Consider the following 20021-nt stretch of genomic DNA (forward strand, 5'->3'; position numbering starts at 1 on the left):
GGCACTCCAGAACCAGGGTTGCCTACCCCTGCTCTACACAGACAGAGGCAGCATCTCACTCTACCCTTCGACCCTTTTCACAGTGACTGAACCAAGCCCAACTTTACCCACTTTATCCAGTTCCTAGAAAAGAGCAGGCATCCAACAACTACAATCTGTATTTAGACAGATGGTCTATTTGGCATTATTTTTTTCCAAGGATGGTTCTTACCAAGATTCATTGCAGTCTACCTCAATTAATTGGCTTATTTGTCCAAATTTAGCCATCCATTTTTTTTCAGCTAATAGCGAACTCCTGAAGTCACAGTTATTTCTAGCCTTTTTATGCAGGATCATTGCCAAGGCTATGAAATACCTGAGTTTTAGTTTCTTTTTTGTAAAAGACCCCCCCCACCCCACGACCACACACAAACACACAATCCCACTGAATGAACCGGCATTGCAAACTACACACTTAACTTGCTCTAAGCACATTTTTGGGATGTTCCCATCCCATAAGTCCTCGAGCAGTCCCTGTGCAGTGCAGGAGGCAGCACTGCAGCCATCCCCGCTAACTCTCAGTCTAAGCGCAGTAAGTTCATTAATGGTAATGACACATTAAATAAGAGTCAGAGGGAAGTCCCCTGGGTTAGGCTCAGGGTCTTCCACACAGCAGCACAGTGGGCAATTAGAGAATGTGATTATGCTGTTGAGATGTTGAAACAAAAGTGTGCTGAATGTTCTGTCACTCACTTAAAACTGCTAGTAGTATTAGGGTGGCGGTACTGCCAGCCACTGGTCTAGTGCAGCCACTTTATACGTCTAAACTAGGCTGTGTCACAAATGGCACCCTATTCCCTACAGATGTAGGATCTTAATTTGATCACCCTGTTGTTGCAGGAAATGCAAATCTTGTAGTGTATTCAAGGTTTAAAAAAGGCTTCTAAAGTTAGTAATTTTAACTTTACATTTTCAAACTTGATTTGCCCTAACTAAAAATGTATCAACACCTACAAAAATGTCCATTAATTATAATCCACTCAATAATTCACATTTCCTGTTGCTGCAGGATTCTTTTCCTGCTGTAGCAAACTGGTCAAATTAAGATCCTACATCTGTATATAGTGCACAACTTGTTTTGACAAGAGCTCAATGGGCCCTGGTCAAAAGTAGTGCACTAAATAGGGAATAAGGTGCGTTTAGGAAGCAACCATAGAGCCTAGCTGGCTGAAGGTATTAGGATTGATTATAGTACTTCTGTTCTGATGAGAGTCACTTCAACATAACGGATGGATAGGTTCTTGAGTGAGTGAATGAATATGGTGTGTTCTAATTCTGGGCCTCCTGGGTGAGACTGAACTCCATTGGTGACAGAATGGAGTCTCTGAGCATTCCACAGCGTTCATTGCTGTAACATTTGTTTACAGACTACATAATATACAGTATGCCATTTAGCAGACACTTTTATCCAAAATGACTTACAGTCGTGTGAATAATTTATTTACATATAGGTGGTCCTGGGAATCGAACCTGCTATCCTGGCGTTGCAAGAGCCATGCTCTACCAAATGAGCTACAGAGGACCACAACATACAGCCAATGTGACTGTCTGCATTTATTAGTCAGCTTGTTATTATTAGTCAGCTTGGACAACGTGCAGTCAGGTCTCTGGAGCAGTTTGTTCCTGCTGCCTGGGTGTTTTCTAATGCCAGGGCCTGTAGACGGACCCCTTGGGCGAAGGTATGGGTGTGTGAGCGATGATTCAGCAGCAGAATGGTGCCCACACTACTAATGATGTCGTTTGTGTGCCGGCGGGTGAGCCCCGCTCTGCCAAGGCAAAGCATTTTTCTCCCTCAGTCACTCCCTGCATACCGCAGACAAATGCATTAGCATTGTTTTCAATGCTCCGGCTTCCATTTTAAATGCTTATTAAGGCATTATGCCGCTATTAACAAAACTCTGACCAAAATATATCTATCTATGCAGGAGTGGAAATTATTTAGAGGCCGCCTTTGGCAAATAAGGCTTAATGGAATTCATTTCAATCTGCCATACTGTGATTAGGCAGTAGTTATTTGCATATATGAAAATGAACCCAGGCAGGCAGAGAACAACAGGAGGTTTTTCTGATGATGAAGAAATGAAGAGGGATCCATTACTTACTGTAATTAGATCTCCATCATTATCCTGGATTCATCCTCACCGTTGTTCATTGGCTAAGGATGAGTGTGTTATGCAAGAGGCTTAGGCTGTGCATTAGCATACGCACTAGGGCTGGGATTTTGCTATTTTGTGATTATTTTATCTATTTTTAATTTTAAATTGTATTAAATCAACAACAAATCAAATCAATTTGTATTTGTCGCATGCGCCGAATACAACAGGTGTAGACCTTACAGTGAAATTCTTACTTACAAGACCTAAGCAACAATGCAGTTTTAAGATAAATAAGTGTTAAGTAAACAATAAATAAGTAAAAAATGAAAGCAGTAAAATAACAGTAGCAAGGCTATATACAAGGGTTACCGGTACAGAGTCAATGTGCGGGGGCAACGGTTAGTCGAGGTAATTGCGGTAAAATGTACAGTGAGGGAAAAAGGTGTTTGATCCCCTGCTGATTTTGTACGTTTGCCCACTGACAAAGACATAATCAGTCTATAATTTTAATGGTAGGTTTATTTGAACAGTGAGAGACAGAATAACAACAACAAAATCCAAAAAAACGCATGTCGAAAATGTTATGAATTGATTTGCATTTTAAAGAGGGAAATAGGTATTTGACCCCTCTGCAAAACATGACTTAGTACTTGGTGGCAAAACCCTTGTTGGCAATCACAGAGGTCAGACATTTCTTGTAGTTGGCCACCAGGTTTGCACACATCTCAGGAGGGATTTTGTCCCACTCCTCTTTGCAGATCTTCTCCAAGTCATTAAGGTTTCGAGGCTGACGTTTGGCAACTCCAACCTTCAGCTCCCTCCACATATTTTCTATGGGATTAAGGTCTGGAGACTGGCTAGGCCACTCCAGGACCTTAATGTGCTTCTTCTTGAGCCACTCCTTTGTTGCCTTGGCCGTGTGTTTTGGGTCATTGTCATGCTGGAATACCCATCCACGACCCATTTTCAATGCCCTGACTGAGGGAAGGAGGTTCTCACCCAAGATTTGATGGTACATGGCCCCGTCCATCGTCCCTTTGATGCGATTAAGTTGTCCTGTCCCCTTAGCAGAAAAACACCCCCAAAGCATAATGTTTCCACCTCCATGTTTGATGGTGGGGATGGTGTTCTTGGGGTCATAGGCAGCATTCCTCCTCCTCCAAACACGGCGAGTTGAGTTGATGCCAAAGAGCTCGATTTTGGTCTCATCTGACCAAAACACTTTTACCCAGTTCTCCTCTGAATCATTCAGATGTTCATTGGCAAACTTCAGACGGCCCTGTATATGTGCTTTCTTGAGCAGGGGGACCTTGCGGGCGCTGCCGGATTTCAGTCCTTCACGGCGTAGTGTGTTACCAATTGTTTTCTTGGTGACTATGGTCCCAGCTGCCTTGAGATCATTGACAAGATCCTCCCGTGTAGTTCTGGGCCGATTCCTCACCGTTCTCATGATCATTGCAACTCCACGAGGTGAGATCTTGCATTGACCCCCAGGCCGAGGGAGATTGACAGTTCTTTTGTGTTTCTTCCATTTGCGAATAATCTTACCAACTGTTGTCACCTTCTCACCAAGCTGCTTGGCGATGGCCTTTTAGCCCATTCCAGCCTTGTGTAGGTCTACAATCTTGTCCCTGACATCCTTGGTGAGCTCTTTGGTCTTGGCCATGGTGGAGAGTTTGGAATCTGATTGATTGATTGCTTCTGTGGACAGGTGTCTTTTATACAGGTAACAAGCTGAGATTAGGAGCACTCCCTTTAAGAGTGTGCTCCTAATCTCAGCTCGTTACCTGTATAAAAGACACCTGGGAGCCAGAAATCTTTCTGATTGAGAGGGGGTCAAATACTTATTTCCCTCATTAAAATGCAAATCAATTTATAACATTTCTGACATGCGTTTTTCTGGATTTTGTTGTTGTTATTCTGTCTCTCACTGTTCAAATAAACCTACCATTAGAATTATAGACTGATCATTTCTTTGTCAGTGGGCAAACATACAAAATCAGCAGGGGATCAAATACCTTTTTCCCTCACTGTACATGTAGGTATACTTAAAGTGACTATGCATAGTAAACAGAGAGTAGCAGCAGAGTAAAAGTGTGTGTGTGTGCGTGTGGGGGGGGGGGGGGGGCTGGGGATTGGGGATTTGGGGGCACAATGCAAATAGTCCGGGTAGCCATTTGATTACCTGTTCAGGAGTCTTATGGCTTGGGGGTAGAAGCTGTTAAGAAGCCTTTTGGACCTAGACTTACCGCTTGCCGTGCGGTAGCAGAGAGAACAGTTTATGACTAGGGTGGCAGGAGCCTTTGACAATTTTTAGGGACTTCCTCTGACACCGCCTTGTATAGAGGTCCTGGATGGCAGGAAGCTTGGCCCCAGTGATGTACTGGGCTGTACGCACTACCCTCTGTAGTGCCTTGTGGTCGGAGGCCGAGCAGTTGCCATACCAGGCAGTGATGCAACCAGTCACGATGCTGTCGATGGTGCAGCTGTATAACTTTTTGAGGATCTGAGGACCAATGGCAAATCTTTTCAGTCTTCTGAGGGGGAATAAGCTTTGTCGTGCCCTCTTCTCGACTGTCTTGGTGTGTTTGGACCATGATAGTTTGTTGGTGATGTGGACACCAAGGAACTTGAAGCTCTCAACCTGCTCCACTACAGCCCTGTCGATGAGAATGGGGGCATGCTCAGTCCTGTTCTTTTTCCTGTAGCCACAATACAATACAATACAAATAAAATACAAATGGCCACTCCAATCAGTGGGTGCTCTGGTTAGTGGGAGCGCTTGCGAAGCCCCCAGCCCAAAGGGATTTTCCAAGGGCGGGAAGGACCAAGCCCCGCTCGACGCCTGGCCTGGCATGGAAGTGAGAGCACCCATAACCACCAGGACCAGCACACACACCGCTCACAGCGTGAAACCAAAATACAAAACCTACATACAGTAACTAAACAAAAAACATACAATAATCACATCCCAACCCTCACCCCTGGTTGGAGGACCTCAAACATCTGCTAAATGTCTGCCGAAATTGCCCCAAGAACATGGTATTCAGGAAAATCCAGAGGGAGAGGGGTATGTCTGTTCATCAATAACAAATGATGTGTGGACTCTAGCGTAGTGGAAGTCTCGACCTATTGTTCACCCATCTTGGTATACCTGATGGTCAAATGCCGACCCTTCTACCTCTTGAGAGAGTTTTCATCTGTTATCATGACTGCTGTATATATTCTACTTCAGGTCAACAATAACAACAACAACAAGCTGGCACTTAACAAACTGTACAAGCAGGAAACCATGCACCCGGAGGCTGCTTTTGTTGTTGCCGGTGATTTTAATTCCGCGTCACTAAGACACGTGATGCCGAACCTTTATCAACACGTGTCCTTCGCCACTAGGGGTGATAAAGTCCTAGACCACTGTTACTCAACCCACAAGCAAGCATACAAGGATCTCCCTTGTCCCCCCTTCAGCAAATCAGATCATTTCTCAATACTCCTGCTTCCTGTTTACAAACAGAAGCTCAAACAAGAAGTACCCATGACGCGCTCTGTAGAGAAATGGTCCTCCGAATCGGAAGCTATGTTGCAGGACTGCTTTGCTAGCGCTGACTGGAATATGTTTAGAGACTCCACCAATAGCATTGACGTGCTAACCACCGCCGTCTCGGGCTTCATCAGGAAATGCATCGCCAACATTGTCCCCAGTGTGAAAGTTCGCTGCTTACCCAATCAAAAGCCCTGGATTAACACTGATGTACGTGCTAAGCTACCGCATACCAGGCTATCGAAGCCTACCCCGAGGCTATGGCTAAGGACACACACGCGTACAAGAAGTCCCACTACGACCTCCGCAGATAAATCAAACAGGCAAAATAACTATATAGGAAGAAGGTGGAATCTTATTACACCGGATCCGATGCTCAACACGTGGCAGGGGCTAAAGCATAATGGATTACAAAGGTAGACCTAGCCGTGATCTATCCACATATGCCTCTCTACCAGAAAAACTCAATACATTTTATGCATGCTTCGACATAACAACACCAAGCTGTGCATGAGGGCCTCTGCTGTCCCAGATGTCTGGGTCATCTCGCTCTCCGAGGCCGACGTGAGTAAGGTTTTTAATATGGTCAACACTCGCAAGGCCACGGGGCCAGACGGTATTCCAGGGCATGTTCTCAGAGCATGCGCAGACCAGCTGACAGGCCTCTTAACTGTCATTGTCAACCTTAGCTGACATGGCTAACTGAGTGACTGTCAGTGACTGACATAACAAGAGAAAAACTGCTGATGCACAACCAAATTTCGAAATTGCACCTGGTGTATTCTACTATTCTATCTCTCAATAGTAAGTTGAGTCCCAGACTGATTTTTGGTCAGGGGCCCCCTAGTGGCCAGGGGGCCATAAGCGACCGCTTATATCGCTTATATCGCTTATGCCCAGAACCGGCCCTGGTCTACCTGCCACAATGACTACCGGCCTGTAGCACTAACATCTGTAGTCATGAAGTGCTTTGAAAGGCTGGTCATGGCACACATCACCTCTATCTTCCCAGACACCCTAGACCAATCTCAATTATACTCCACACTGCCCTCTCCCACCTAGACAAGAGGAATACCTATGTGAGAATGCTGGGGTGTGTGCGTAGCCCTATCCTGTACTCCCTGTTTACCCAAGACTGTGTGGCCACGCATGACTCTAACTCCATCATCAAGTTGGTGGTAGGCCTGATCACCAACGGTGATGAGACAGCCTACATGGAGGAGTTCAGAGAACTGTCAGTGTAGTGCCAGGACAACAACCCTCAACGTCAGCAAGACCAAGGAGCTGCTGATCGTGGACTACAGGAAACAGGGGTGGTGCACACCCCCGTCCACATCAATGGGGCCACAGTGAAGAGTGTTAAGAGCTTCAAGTTCCTCTGTGTCCACATCACTGAGGACTTAATATGGTCCTCTCACACCAGAACAGTCATGAACATGGCATGGCAACGCCTCTTCTCCCTCAGGAGGCTGAAACAATTTGGACTGTTCTCCATGCTCCCGCCCAGCAGGCAGTATTGGTGCATCAAGGCTCAGACAAACAGACTCCTAAACAGCTTCTTTCCCCTGGCCATAAGACTGTTAAATGGCTAACAACTACTGCTCTCCCTCTCCCACAGACTGTCTACACTGACTCTATGCCTATCCACAGGTCTCTACCCACTCAGACACAACCTACGCTGCTACAAAAATTATTATTGATTAGATGTATTACTCCATTATGCTGTTGTCCATTGATTACTAATTGCAATTACCATTAGTATTTATCTATTTATCCTGCTACTGGTCACTATTATTCCTAACCTCAATAAAGACTCCAACAATAGAAACCTCTTAGAGCCCGCATGACATTCAGATCCCCTGAATAAGCAGCCCTTCCACCTCCACACAACAACTAAAGTTAGAGCTGCTTCATAAAAGCAAATGCTTGCTAAACTGAAAATAAGCTATAGCCTAACATAATCATATATAAGGTGCTCTCTGGGCAAAGAAAATGACAGATTTTAAATTGAACAGAAGCATTAAATAAGTGCCTATAATAACTAACTATAGCTGATGGATCATTCTTTATTTCCGTTATACTGTTGAATCTTATATCTGATACCATTAGAGCAAAACTAATGGGAAAACTGTTTACACAGCAATGCTAACCCAGTGATAAAGAGCTGCTGAAGATAATTTTCAAAGTCATGATTACAAAGGCTATTACCGGTAGATGTATTCAAAGGAAAACTAATTGTCTTTACTGGTTCTAAATTTAAGAAGGAATTTAATTATTCAGATTTAAGACTTTCATTAATATTCAGAGTAAATGACTGGACCATGAGCTGTTAGTTATTATTTTCTTGGCTTGGACTAATGAATTCCACTAGGAGAGCACTGAGAGTCAGTTTTTTTATACATTTAGTCCATTTCTATATGAAAGAAAAAATTATGATTCAGTAAAATAATTTAATTTAATAATAATAAAAATAAATTAAATGAGAAAAACATGATTCAGTTAAGATCACTATGAGAAAAGCCTGATTCAGTTTGGTGTGTGAGAAAACTATCACTCAGCTGGCTCAGACCAGTTAACTTCAGATACGTCTGAGATTAAATATTGTTCATCCTCAATTCAGTTGTGTGTGAGACAGAGAAATATAATTCAGTTGTTGTGTTGGTCTGTCCCTCTCTCTCCTCTCCTGAGGGAAATCATCGGGTGTGTGTGTGTGTGTGTGTGGTGTGTGTGTGTGTTGTGTCTTAGCAGCTCTGCTAGTCTAGAAGAACATATTCTATTACCACTGGAGCTTTTTCTTTCAATTCCCATCTTGTTCTGTTTGTTTGTTTTCATCTTACGCAATCATCTTACTCTGAAAGGTTAATTTGAATAAACAACATACTACACAGTAAAAACAGAAGTGTTAATTTAACTCCTGTCGAGTTGAATTTAACTCTGTTTCAGATAACATTTGGTCCCACTCAAAATCAGTGTAAAATGTACTCTTTGGTCAGTGTAAAACTTTTAGAGTTAATTCTACTCCATATTGTGTAAAAAATAACAATGAAATGTGTCAAAATATTTAACACTGTAGTTTAATCACACTGTTGAGAGTAATATGATTACACTGTATAGAGTTAAGTCAACTACAATTTTACTTTAAAAAATGACACTTTAAAGTGTAATGATATTTACTTTTCATTTCTCTACAGTGTTTTTTTTTTTTTTTTTTAAATCATATGATGTAGTGTTACTGAATTATAGAAATATCAATACTATCAAATAAAACAAAGCACAATAATACAAGATGAGAGCACCCACATTTATTGAAAAAAAAAAGTATAATTTCAATGTCCGTGAATTTACATTGTACACCCATTGCCTTGTATATGACAGAAGTATAACATCATAAAAATGTTCACCAGAGAAAGCAATATGGCACAACAAGGAGAGCTGTGTCATTTCCTCCATATGACCTTTGTATGTCAAAAGGTCTAGGGTAGTGCAGGTTGTCGACATGAAAAAAAACTAAATCATGCTTTGATCTGATCACCTCATATGCATGGAAATGTTCTTGAAAAGTTACTGTAACTAAAGGCACTGTGAGTAGTAACAGTTTTTCACACATTATCAGAACTGACTCAATCTGATAAAACAAGGGCACTTCAGAGTCAACTTCGCCACAGATAACCAAGTGTGGGCGATAAACATACCCATTATGTTTAGCCCAATTAACCTTCATAACCTGAATGCTACTGGGCACTTGCATTGCCAAAGCAATTTCAGAACCTCCTTTTACCATATTTAAAGCCACCATTTTTCCTGGACCAATATCTAACCGACTAAAAGTTGTTGATCTTCGCCAACTATATGCCATATGATTCTGATGCTTTTTTGCCAGCGTTTTGGTAATATTTTTAAACGATTTAAGCTGTTTTTTGAAAAAATTATGTTTGCCTTCATACCTCATACACCAACTATGAAGTACAGGCCCTATTTTCTGGATGCAGCGGGGATAGTGGATAAGAAAATGGTGCTTTGGTAAAAGTTTTTTCTGAGGATACAACTTCTTAAACAGTGTATGGTGATCAACAATCAAATGTTTTAAATATACACATAGACCTTGAGATAACATGGGCGAGAATATAATGTTAATTATTTGCAATAATAAAAGAAGCAGGCCCCAGTGTTGGTCAGTAGAAGTTACCAAATCTCCAAAGATAAGAGGAACATTCCTAAGTAAGCACCAGGACTGAATTGCATTCAGTCCCAGATCATTAGATCCTTCACTTAAATTAACAGTCACAGGCCTGTTATTTCTCTCTGTGAAACCATAATCAAAACTTTGTATTCTTGAATGTATTTCTCCTGATGTAACATGTTTTTCATTCAAATACAGAAATAATAACTTCAATTCGTACTGGCCAACCCCTTCTAACACATCATGCATCACATCAACTGAGAAGTTCTCAGTTGTGTGAAAATACCTCAATGAATTTAATATGCATGACCTTTTCACACCAAAAACATACGGAAGGGATGGATTACAAGCCATTTCTTGACAGTGAGCAGTATGCATATCTTTGGTGCGTAAAACTATTTTGGAAGAATCTTCAGAGAATTCTGTTTGAAAGTCCTCCTTTTCTGATAAACAGAACCTGCAACAGTACCTTGCACTGAAAGACTCCACCAGACCAAACAAACTATGCAAACCCAAATTATCACCTGTTACCTGTACTACAGTGCCACGTACATAACCACTGTATAATGGAATCTCAATACCATCGCTCTCTAACACTTTAATGTCTCGAACAATGGGAGCAAAAATTTCACTAAAACCATATCGTTTAACATCTTGAGTATGAAATAAGGCGCACAGGTGTATGTTAGCCAAAAAAGAATTCCATTTTGGAGAGAAGTTTCTTAAAGTAAAATATACTCCACCCAATTTATGAATACCTCGCTTGGAACCCAATGGGTTGGCGACCTCAAAATCATCATAGAACATCTGGACCTGTATTGTCTGCTTCTCAGTTGAGAACAGGGGGTGACTTTTAAAAAAAGATCCATCACAAATATCTCTCAGTCTAGAGTTGCAGGTAGCTGAGCTTTGCAACATTTCTGCAAAATACTGACTTTTAAATATTGACTGCAGTGTAGATAAAATTGGAATATACATGAATTTATCTTGAACTACTACCTGATCATATGTTCCAGTCTTTTTATTTCGTCTTGTGTCAAATCTTGAACCAATCACACATTCAACTGGTTCTACTATTTCCCACTTGGCAGTCATAAATTTTGATCGCTTGTATTCCGAATTTAGAACTGTGAAAGGATTCTCTAACCCCTCAAAACACGCCTCAACTTTCTTGCACATTTCTGTTTCTCTTTCATTACTAAATACATGCTTTATCACTGTTTCTTTAGCATGCTGATGAATATCTTGAACAATCTCTTCCATGGAAATCACTACAGTATTTACTGTACTTTGACCAACACCTGCTGCCTTTAGATCAGAAATAACAGCTGCACAACTATTTACAATGTATGGCGAAGATAACTCTGACTCAGCCTCTAAACATTCAGTCGACACTTCAACATGAGAAATATTACTGGTGTTGACGGTACTTTGAGGGTCTGAAAGATCATCTTCTATAGAATCTACTAAACTTTCTCCGTGGCACTTGTTAAGATGTTTTCTAAAACCAGAAAAGCTACCAAAAGAACGTGAGCATCCTTCTTGACCACATTTCAGAAAAAGAGTCCTGCCTGTACATAGCCCATGAATTATCTTAAGGTGCTTAACAAGGTTGTTTGGACTTCCATGGTCACTTTTGCAAAGAAAACACTTCATAGTTTTATCTCAACTAACGCACCATTCTTGCTCGCAACTCAGCAACTCTAGGAGTCTCCTTTGTTTCCCCCATGTCGATGTTATAGATGGTTGTTTGCACAAAAGTGAAAAAGCTGCTCAAGGAAGAACTGTATGACGTACCAAATACGTAATGGGCTTTAAAGACTTCGTCAAAAGCTCCTACTGAACCTGTTGCCTTGCATGGAAGAGCATGCTTGTCAACCACAATGAAGTAGGAGTGAATGCTGCTCTGTGTGGATCCCTGGGCGAGAAGGTAGGGCTGACTGCTTTGGGTGATGTTGTCAAGATGCTGCTGCACACTGGTTCCAACCTACAAAAAAAACACATTCAACAGAATTGTTTTGGTGACTAACCTCTGACAATAGATAAGATCACCTCAAACTGTGCACAAGATTGAGATGATGGAATATATATTTTAAACAACTGTTAAGCATACCTTTTGAAATCTGATGAGCTGATCTACAGCTTGATATGCAGACATCTTTCCCGGCCTCTTTCTACCTTGTGCAGATGGTGGTAGCAAATGTAGCAGCAGCAAGATGGCAGACATGTCACTGTCCCAGCCTACAAATAAGTAAATAAAAACCTGGTTAACATTGTGCCGTAGCATAACATTCTTATTCACAACTTGCACCATTATGGACATATAATGCACACCTACATTATCCACATAAAAAGTAAAACAGTTCATTCATACCATTCTCAACTTCAGCAGCTGACTCAGCATTGCGCATCAAATCCAAGAGTTCTGTGGTGGATACAAGTCCATGGCTTTCCTTTATTACTTTTGCTTTGAAAGTGGTTGGCCACTTCTCCAAGAATTTGTTGGCTGTGGCCTCACCAAACAGAAGTCTGAAATCTTGTTCTATCTGCAATGTAACACACAAAGACAGAAATAATGAGTGTTACCTTATTCTTCATTGGATATTTTTGGTGATGCAGTGAATTAAGTTGTCATACCAGTCCTGGTGTGTCCAGAAATCTTGGGAAGACCGAGAAGACATCTGATGATTTGGCTTCATCGTTGACCATTGCTTGCCGATATATGAAGGTCATTTTCATCTTCTCACGGACAGTGTTTTCATCAGCAGAGTGTCTCAAAACAGCAATAGCTGCTTCCACATCCTCATCAGATGGCTCTCTGTCATAGGTGAAGGGCTGACGATCACAGCCTGGCCCACCAACTTAAGACAAAATACAGTGTTAAGAAATCCTTTCTGTACAATTCACAGGTCACCATTATAATTACATGTCACTGATCAGAAAACATACCTTTAGGAGATTTGCTGACTGAGGCACCTCTTTCCTCTGCTGTTTTTCTTATGGTCTTCAATCGCCATGCAAGGTATCCGGAACCACTCTCCGGATCGTAGTAATGATCCTATATTATTATAAATAAATTATAAAGGAGTACTATTCCCATTTCATAGAGTGAATATGTGCATAATGTTGCAATAACCCATTTACTTACATATCCATGTTGTGAGTATGGGTCTTGTAGATAGGGAAACAAAGCTACTATCCCCTGTGCATACATCACTCTGACACTTTTGGGGGGGGATGTCCTAGCATATGAATTCAAAGTTAACATCACACTGAATTGATATTGCACAACACATTTTACATAATTAATAACCGGAAAATAATAACAATGTTTCTTTACAGCCCATCTATATGCTTAATGCTTACCCATGTGTTTCTGTCATCTCAGCAGCAAGTATGTTGATCATCTGTCTTCTGGTGGCATCTGTCAGAGATTTGGTTTTTCCATACTCTTGCATAATGCGTTCACCACCAGGCTTTGATGTTAGGATTTTTTCAATCAGCTATAGGTGGAAAGAAATGTGCTTTCCGTAATTGTAAAACAATATGTAATGCTGTCACATGATGAAACAACATTCAGATTGGACTTAACAGCAATGTTCACCACTTACTGCTTTTGCCTCATAGTTTATGTGGCATGGCCTTTTAGGCTGGCTTCCTTCGCCAGCCGCTACTTCTTCAACATCGTCACACACAGTGAAATTCAGAATGATGGTGTCATCAGATGTACCCGAGCATGATGATGAATGAGAGGTATCTGTTCATTATGAAATTTGTGCAAAACATAGAAACATATTACAATAAACGGTTATTTTTAAGACAATAAAGGTTCTCATTCTGGCCTTTAAACTAAAAAACTAATTGAATGAATGAATACCAAGTCCATTGCCCAGCATGATTCTGAAAGTTCCAGGTGACTCCTTTACTAATTCTTCAAAAACATCTGAGTCAACTTCTGTGTCAGACTGGTCATACACCTTAATGTCTGGCTTTCTGCTTTCTGGTATGTTGAATTTTAGACACACTGTTAAAAAAAGAAGAAAAAAAAGAAAAACATGCATTCCCTTCTCACAAGAATCCAAGTTCATACTTAAGGTTGCCTCATGTGTTCACAAAATGATGAAAGACAAGGATCTGCACCTGATTTTATGTTACTGAAAATATAAAGCACAGCAGAAATGACTATAGACCTAAATAGATATCATAAGATAATAGCTTAATGCTGTATTATTTTGTCATTAGGGTGATATGTATTGCTTTAACCTATTATACCTACCTTCTTTCAAGAAAGCATTGAATGTCAGCTCAGACAGCTTGACGTATTTCTGCTCTTCCCCGAGCTGAACACGCAACAGCATTTTGCCTCTGTTAACAAAGAAAATATATATTCAAAATCATCATTTAGTGCTGGTTCAACTAAGCGTTAGCTAACTATCCATTTATCTCAGTAGTACTAGCTACGCAATGCACTATACATTACTTAGACGTTACACTGCAATTACAAAGGCTGAAGTAGACAAAGTTGTGCTAGTTGAATATAACGTTAAGCTGCCATTTTCTGCAGCAAATGGGTGTAGGCTAGTTCAAGTTTAGAGGCACATTGTCCCATTAGCTACCAAATAACTAGCTATGTGTCAAAGTTAGCTAGCTCATTAGCCATTTTAGTTCGAACAGTAGCTAACCATTAAAATGGTTAAGCAATGTTAAACAAACCCGTCATGCAAATCAGTGATCTAAGTTATCGTTTTATAACACCAACATTAGCTGGCTAACTATCAGAAGCATGCTAACATTACCGTTATATATAGCTTTATAAAAAACAGTTAGCGTTAGTGTAAGGAAGCCTGGGAAGCTATACAATAACGTTAGCTAACAATACTATCTGTATAAATGTTTTGTTGTTAGCGAACGTTATTTTACGTATTTACCATTCTGACAAACTTCATTCGTGAAAATATTGCAACACAAAGAAAGACAGTTACCGATACTGATTGCAAGCTAGCTAACCGCATGACAAGCACAATCTGCGCTCATGCCAAACGGTGGTGTCCTTCAAACGAACTGATTAGCTAAGTTAACGTTACCTATTTTTAGCCATATGAAACAGCAAGCCATTCACAAAAATATCAAACATATTCCATGGGTATATCAGATAACAGTTATTACTGTCAACCATCTGAACTTACAAGCTAATTTAGCTGGCTGATGACGAGGTCACTGCAAGTGGGACCGCCGCATGGAACTCGTAACTTAAAATATGACCTTGACATCAGCACAACTCTAAAATTATGTAAAGTTAAAAAATACCGGTTTGGTGTTGAAAAAACGGGGATGTAACTTACCTAGCAATATCTGTGGCCTAGCTACTCCTTCGCAATCTTCCTCCACCAACGTACGTGCCAAACTTCAGCAAAGCAGAGTGGCGGGTATTCATCACTGCTGTAGAGTTGAAATTGTCACTGCGTATCTGCAGATTTTTACACTCACTTTTAACTCCACTGATAGAGCAACTTTACTCTCAAAAATGTTGAAAATACTCTATCTGGGTTAAAATAACTTTACTCTGAAATATTAACACCCCATTTTTTACTGTGTAGACAGTAGACTCACAACATGTTTTAGGTAATTGATGGGTTCAAATATCCTACACCACATTTTACATTTACATTTTAGTCATTTAGCAGACACTCTTATCCAGAGTGACTTACTGGAGCAATTAGGGTTAAGTGCCTTGCTCAAGGGCACATAAACAGATTTTTCACCTAGTCGGCTTGAGGATTAGAACCAGCAACCTTTCGGTTACTGGCACAACGCTCTTAACCACTAAGCTACAGTGAGGGAAAAAAGTATTTGATCCCCTGCTGATTTTGTACGTTTGCCCACTTACAAAGACACGATCAGTCTATACTTTTAATGGTAGGTTTATTTGAACAGTGACAGACAGAATAACAACAAAAAAATCCAGAAAAACGCATGTCAAAAATGTTATAAATTGATTTGCATTTTAATGAGGGAAATAAGTAGTTGACCCCTCTGCAAAACATGACTTAGTACTTGGTGGCAAAACCCTTGTTGGCAATCACAGAGGTCAGATATTTCTTGTAGTTGGCCACCAGGTTTGCACACATCACAGGAGGGATTTTATCCCACTCCTCTTTGCAGATCTTCTCCAAGTCATTAAGGTTTCGAGGCTGACGTTTGGCAACTCCAACCTTCAGGACCTTAATGTGCTTCTTCTTGAGCCACTCCTTTGTTGCCTTGGCCGTGTGTTTTGGGTCATTCTCATGCTGGAATACCCATGCACGACCCATTTTCAATGCCCTGGCTGAGGGAAGGAGGTTCTCACCCAAGATTTGACGGTACATGGCCCCGTCCATCGTCCCTTTGATGCGGTTAAGTTGTCCTGTCCCCTTAGCAGAAAAACACCCCCAAAGCATAATGTTTCCACCTCCATGTTTGACGGTGGGGATGGTGTTCTTGGGGTCATAGGCAGCATTCCTTCTCCTCCAAACACGGCGAGTTGAGTTGATGCCAAAGAGCTCGATTTTGGTCTCATCTGACCACAACACTTTCACCCAGTTCTCCTCTGAATCATTCAGATGTTCATTGGCAAACTTCAGACGGCCCTGTATATGTGCTTGCTTGACAGGGGGACCTTGCGGGCGCTGCAGGATTTCAGTCCTTCACGGCGTAGAGTGTTACCAATTCTTTTCTTGGTGACTATGGTCCCAGCTGCCTTGAGATCATTGACAAGATCCTCCCGTGTAGTTCTAGGCTGATTCCTCACCGTTCTCATGATCATTGCAACTCCACGAGGTGAGATCTTGCATGGACCCCCAGGCCGAGGGAGATTGACAGTTATTTTGTGTTTCTTCCATTTGCGAATAATCGTACCAACTGTTGTCACCTTCTCACCAAGATGCTTGGCGATGGTCTTGTAGCCCATTCCAGCCTTGTGTAGGTCTACAATCTTGTCCTTGACATCCTTGGAGAGCTCTTTGGTCTTGGCCATGGTGGAGAGTTTGGAATCTGATTGATTGATTGCTTCTGTGGACAGGTGTCTTTTATACAGGTAACAAGCTGAGATTAGGAGCACTCCCTTTAAGAGTGTGCTCCTAATCTCAGCTTGTTACCTGTATAAAAGACACCTGGGAGCCAGAAATCTTTCTGATTGAGAGGGGTCAAATACTTATTTCCCTCATTAAAATGCAAATCAATTTATAACATTTTTGGCATGTGTTTTTCTGGATTTTTTTTGTTGTTATTCTGTCTCTCACTGTTCAAATAAACCTACCATTAAAATTATAGACTGATAATTTCTTTGTCAGTGGGCAAATGTACAAAATCAGCAGGGGATCAAAAACTTTTTTCCCTCACTGTACCTGCCGCCGCCGCCGCCGCTGCCACCACCACCACCACCATATCCATAGGTAGTCACTAAAGGCTGTGAGCTTCCTCTGCTCCCTAACCTATTACTGAAGCAAAATACAGATTGCCTGAAATTTGTAACTTGCAAAAGAGAGAAAATACATTGTTACTAAAGAGTGAAACCATATTATTCTGCTTTATTTACCCTGATTATTACTAGATCGTTAAATCATATTTGTTTTTAAATCAGAGTTGTCCACATTCGATGCCTCGTCCCAGATGGATCTTGAATCATGCTTAATAAATGGCCTCCATTCCAGAGGTGTTGACTCTAGACTGTGTGAGGCCTCCATCACACCACTGACATCAGTGCCCCACTCAATGACATTGATTCTGAGCATGAAACGAAAAGCATGAGAAGAAAAATATGACAGGGAGGAGGAGTGAAGAAGAGTCAAGGGGGTTTGAGGTAGTAGTCAAACATAACATGCCCCATCACCAGGTTGTCGTCATTAATGAACGAGGTACCAGAGCTGTCTGCTTTCAAGCCAAACCTACCGAGACCATTAGCCGGGATGAAAGCCTAGCACTACTTTAAAGCCATCTTAGCCTCTGCCAGCTAAGCAAGACTAATGTATCTTTTCAGATAGCCTCCTGCCATAGATAATTGCAAGTAATTTGGGACGTGTGATCCCAGCCCTCGGCTAGCCGCCCGTATCGTACAGTACAGCGTCAGCAGGTTTATTAGCTAGCTGGCCTGCACCCACTCTATTCTGCAGTAATCTGTGACAGGTTGTGCTATAATTTCCCAGCTTGAGGTGGTGTCTTTTTGTTTCAAGGTGTTGAATCAGTGTCTCCTCCATCATTTTAGAGATGCCTGCCTGGCTACCATTACCCATATTTTAATAAGGTAAAAAACATATTTTAAAAACAAAGTTCTGATCTCCCTATTTTAAAGTAAGGAGGAAGTTAACTGGTAAAAAAAATCTGCAAAAATAAGTTAACAGCTTGGGGGGGAATAGTTGACAAACTTGACACTTTGTTGACAGTTGGCAGTTTGCTTGGAAAGTATATTTAAGGGACCCTATACATGTGAATTAGTTGAAAGAAACTGATATTAGTGAGTTTTTCATCCCTTCTATAGTATTCTATATTTTGGTTTAAATGTCTAACTTCCTGACTTTCCAAACTCGATTAGAATCTTCTTTGTAAACCGTTCCTCTCTGTGTCTCCCAGGAAGATACATACTCCAGGTTCCTCCATGAGAGGAACAGTGTCCCCCCCAGCCATGGTATGCCTGGTGTTCCCCCCATCTCCACCCCTGGTACCCAGATGGGGACACTCAGTCCAGAGTCCAGCGGGTCCAGTGAAGCAAACCCTATCCCACACAGACCTTGCAGGGGGTAAAAACAGGCAGGCTCCCCACACTGACTTCCAATCATACAGGAGAATAGGAGAGATAGCTGGGATGGTCCCAACCCGCTGCCTGTCACCCAGTCAGGGCACCAGGCAGGGACAGGGACACAGCCGTTTGGGCCAGTCTGGACCTGGGGAAGGGAGAGGAGGAGGGGGAGGGAGCCAGGACAGGAGCAGCAGCAAGACATCACTGAGCTGGAGATCTCTACGAGAAATAATCCCCGAAGAGACTCCATACTAGACAAGGTAAGGTACTGTCTGTCTGCAGCCAGCCATTTAGTATTCACTCTCACCCGCCCTGTGAGACAGAACAGAAGCACATGATTTACCAAGAGAGAAAGTTATTCTGTTAACCCTGACATCTTCCATTTCCTCCTCTACTTCTCATTTCAAAATGAAGTGAACAGCTGTCAAGTGACCATCAGTCCTGAATGTCTCCTGTCAATGTGGGAGGGATAGAGGGGAAGGGAGGGGATGAAAGGGAAGGGAAGGAGGCCCTGGGAAGAAAGGATGGAGGGTCCTGGGAGGGAGAGAGGGATGGAGGGATGGTAGGGAGAAGGGGATAGGATGGAGTGAGAAAGGGAGAGGCAGGGAGGTCCTGTCTGAGAGTTTAATTGAGCAGCAAGCCACGACTGATGCTACAACAGACAGGGAATTACAGTTATCAAAGCACATCAGACAAGCCACCATGTGATTCCTCCACCAGATGACAGACTGACGTCATCAGTAACTTCAATTTTTAGCCTAGCAGTCACATATACAGTGAGGGAAAAAACTATTTGATCCCCTGCTGATTTTGTACGTTTGCCCACTGACAAAGAAATGATCAGTCTATAATTCTAATGGTAGGTTAATTTGAACAGTGAGAGACAGAATAACAACCAAAAAATCCAGAAAAACTAATGTCAAAAATGTTATGAATTGATTTGCATTTTTATGAGGGAAATAAGTATTTGACCCCCTCTCAATCAGAAAGATTTCTGGCTCCCAGGCGTCTTTTATACAGGTAACCAGCTGAGATTAGGAGCACACTCTTAAAGGGAGTGCTCCTAATCTCAGCTTGTTACCTGTATAAAAGACACATGTCCACAGAAGCAATCAATCAATCAGATTCCAAACTCTCCACCATGGCCAAGACCAAAGAGCTCTCCAAGGATGTCAGGGACAAGATTATAGACCTACACAAGGTTGGAATGGGCTACAAGACCATCGCCAAGCAGCTTGGTGATAAGGTGACAACAGTTGGTGCGACTATTCGCAAATGGAAGAAACACAAAATATCAATCAATCATCAATCAATTTTATTTTATATAGCCCTTCTTACATCAGCTAATATCTCGAAGTGCTGTACAGAAACCCAGCCTAAAACCCCAAACAGCTA

General features: G+C 41.7%; 2 long non-coding RNA genes across 2 annotated transcripts; both read right to left on the bottom strand.

Annotated features, from left to right (window-relative positions):
* Positions 1-9648: 9648 nt before the first annotated feature.
* On the bottom strand, positions 9649-12542 carry LOC311134311. The gene is made up of 4 exons (XR_014613671.1): positions 12494-12542; positions 12231-12402; positions 11970-12097; positions 9649-11843 (listed from the first exon to the last, which is right to left on the bottom strand). It is a non-coding gene; the product is annotated as an uncharacterized lncRNA (long non-coding RNA).
* Positions 12543-12696: 154 nt separating this feature from the next.
* On the bottom strand, positions 12697-15436 carry LOC311134312. The gene is made up of 8 exons (XR_014613672.1): positions 15199-15436; positions 14133-14221; positions 13734-13880; positions 13468-13613; positions 13223-13359; positions 13005-13098; positions 12806-12914; positions 12697-12717 (listed from the first exon to the last, which is right to left on the bottom strand). It is a non-coding gene; the product is annotated as an uncharacterized lncRNA (long non-coding RNA).
* Between the last annotated feature and the right edge of the window lie 4585 nt (positions 15437-20021).

The sequence above is a fragment of the Coregonus lavaretus genome, assembly GCF_964263955.1.
Source record: "Coregonus lavaretus genome assembly, chromosome: 8".
NCBI classification, from domain to species: Eukaryota; Metazoa; Chordata; class Actinopteri; order Salmoniformes; family Salmonidae; genus Coregonus; species Coregonus lavaretus.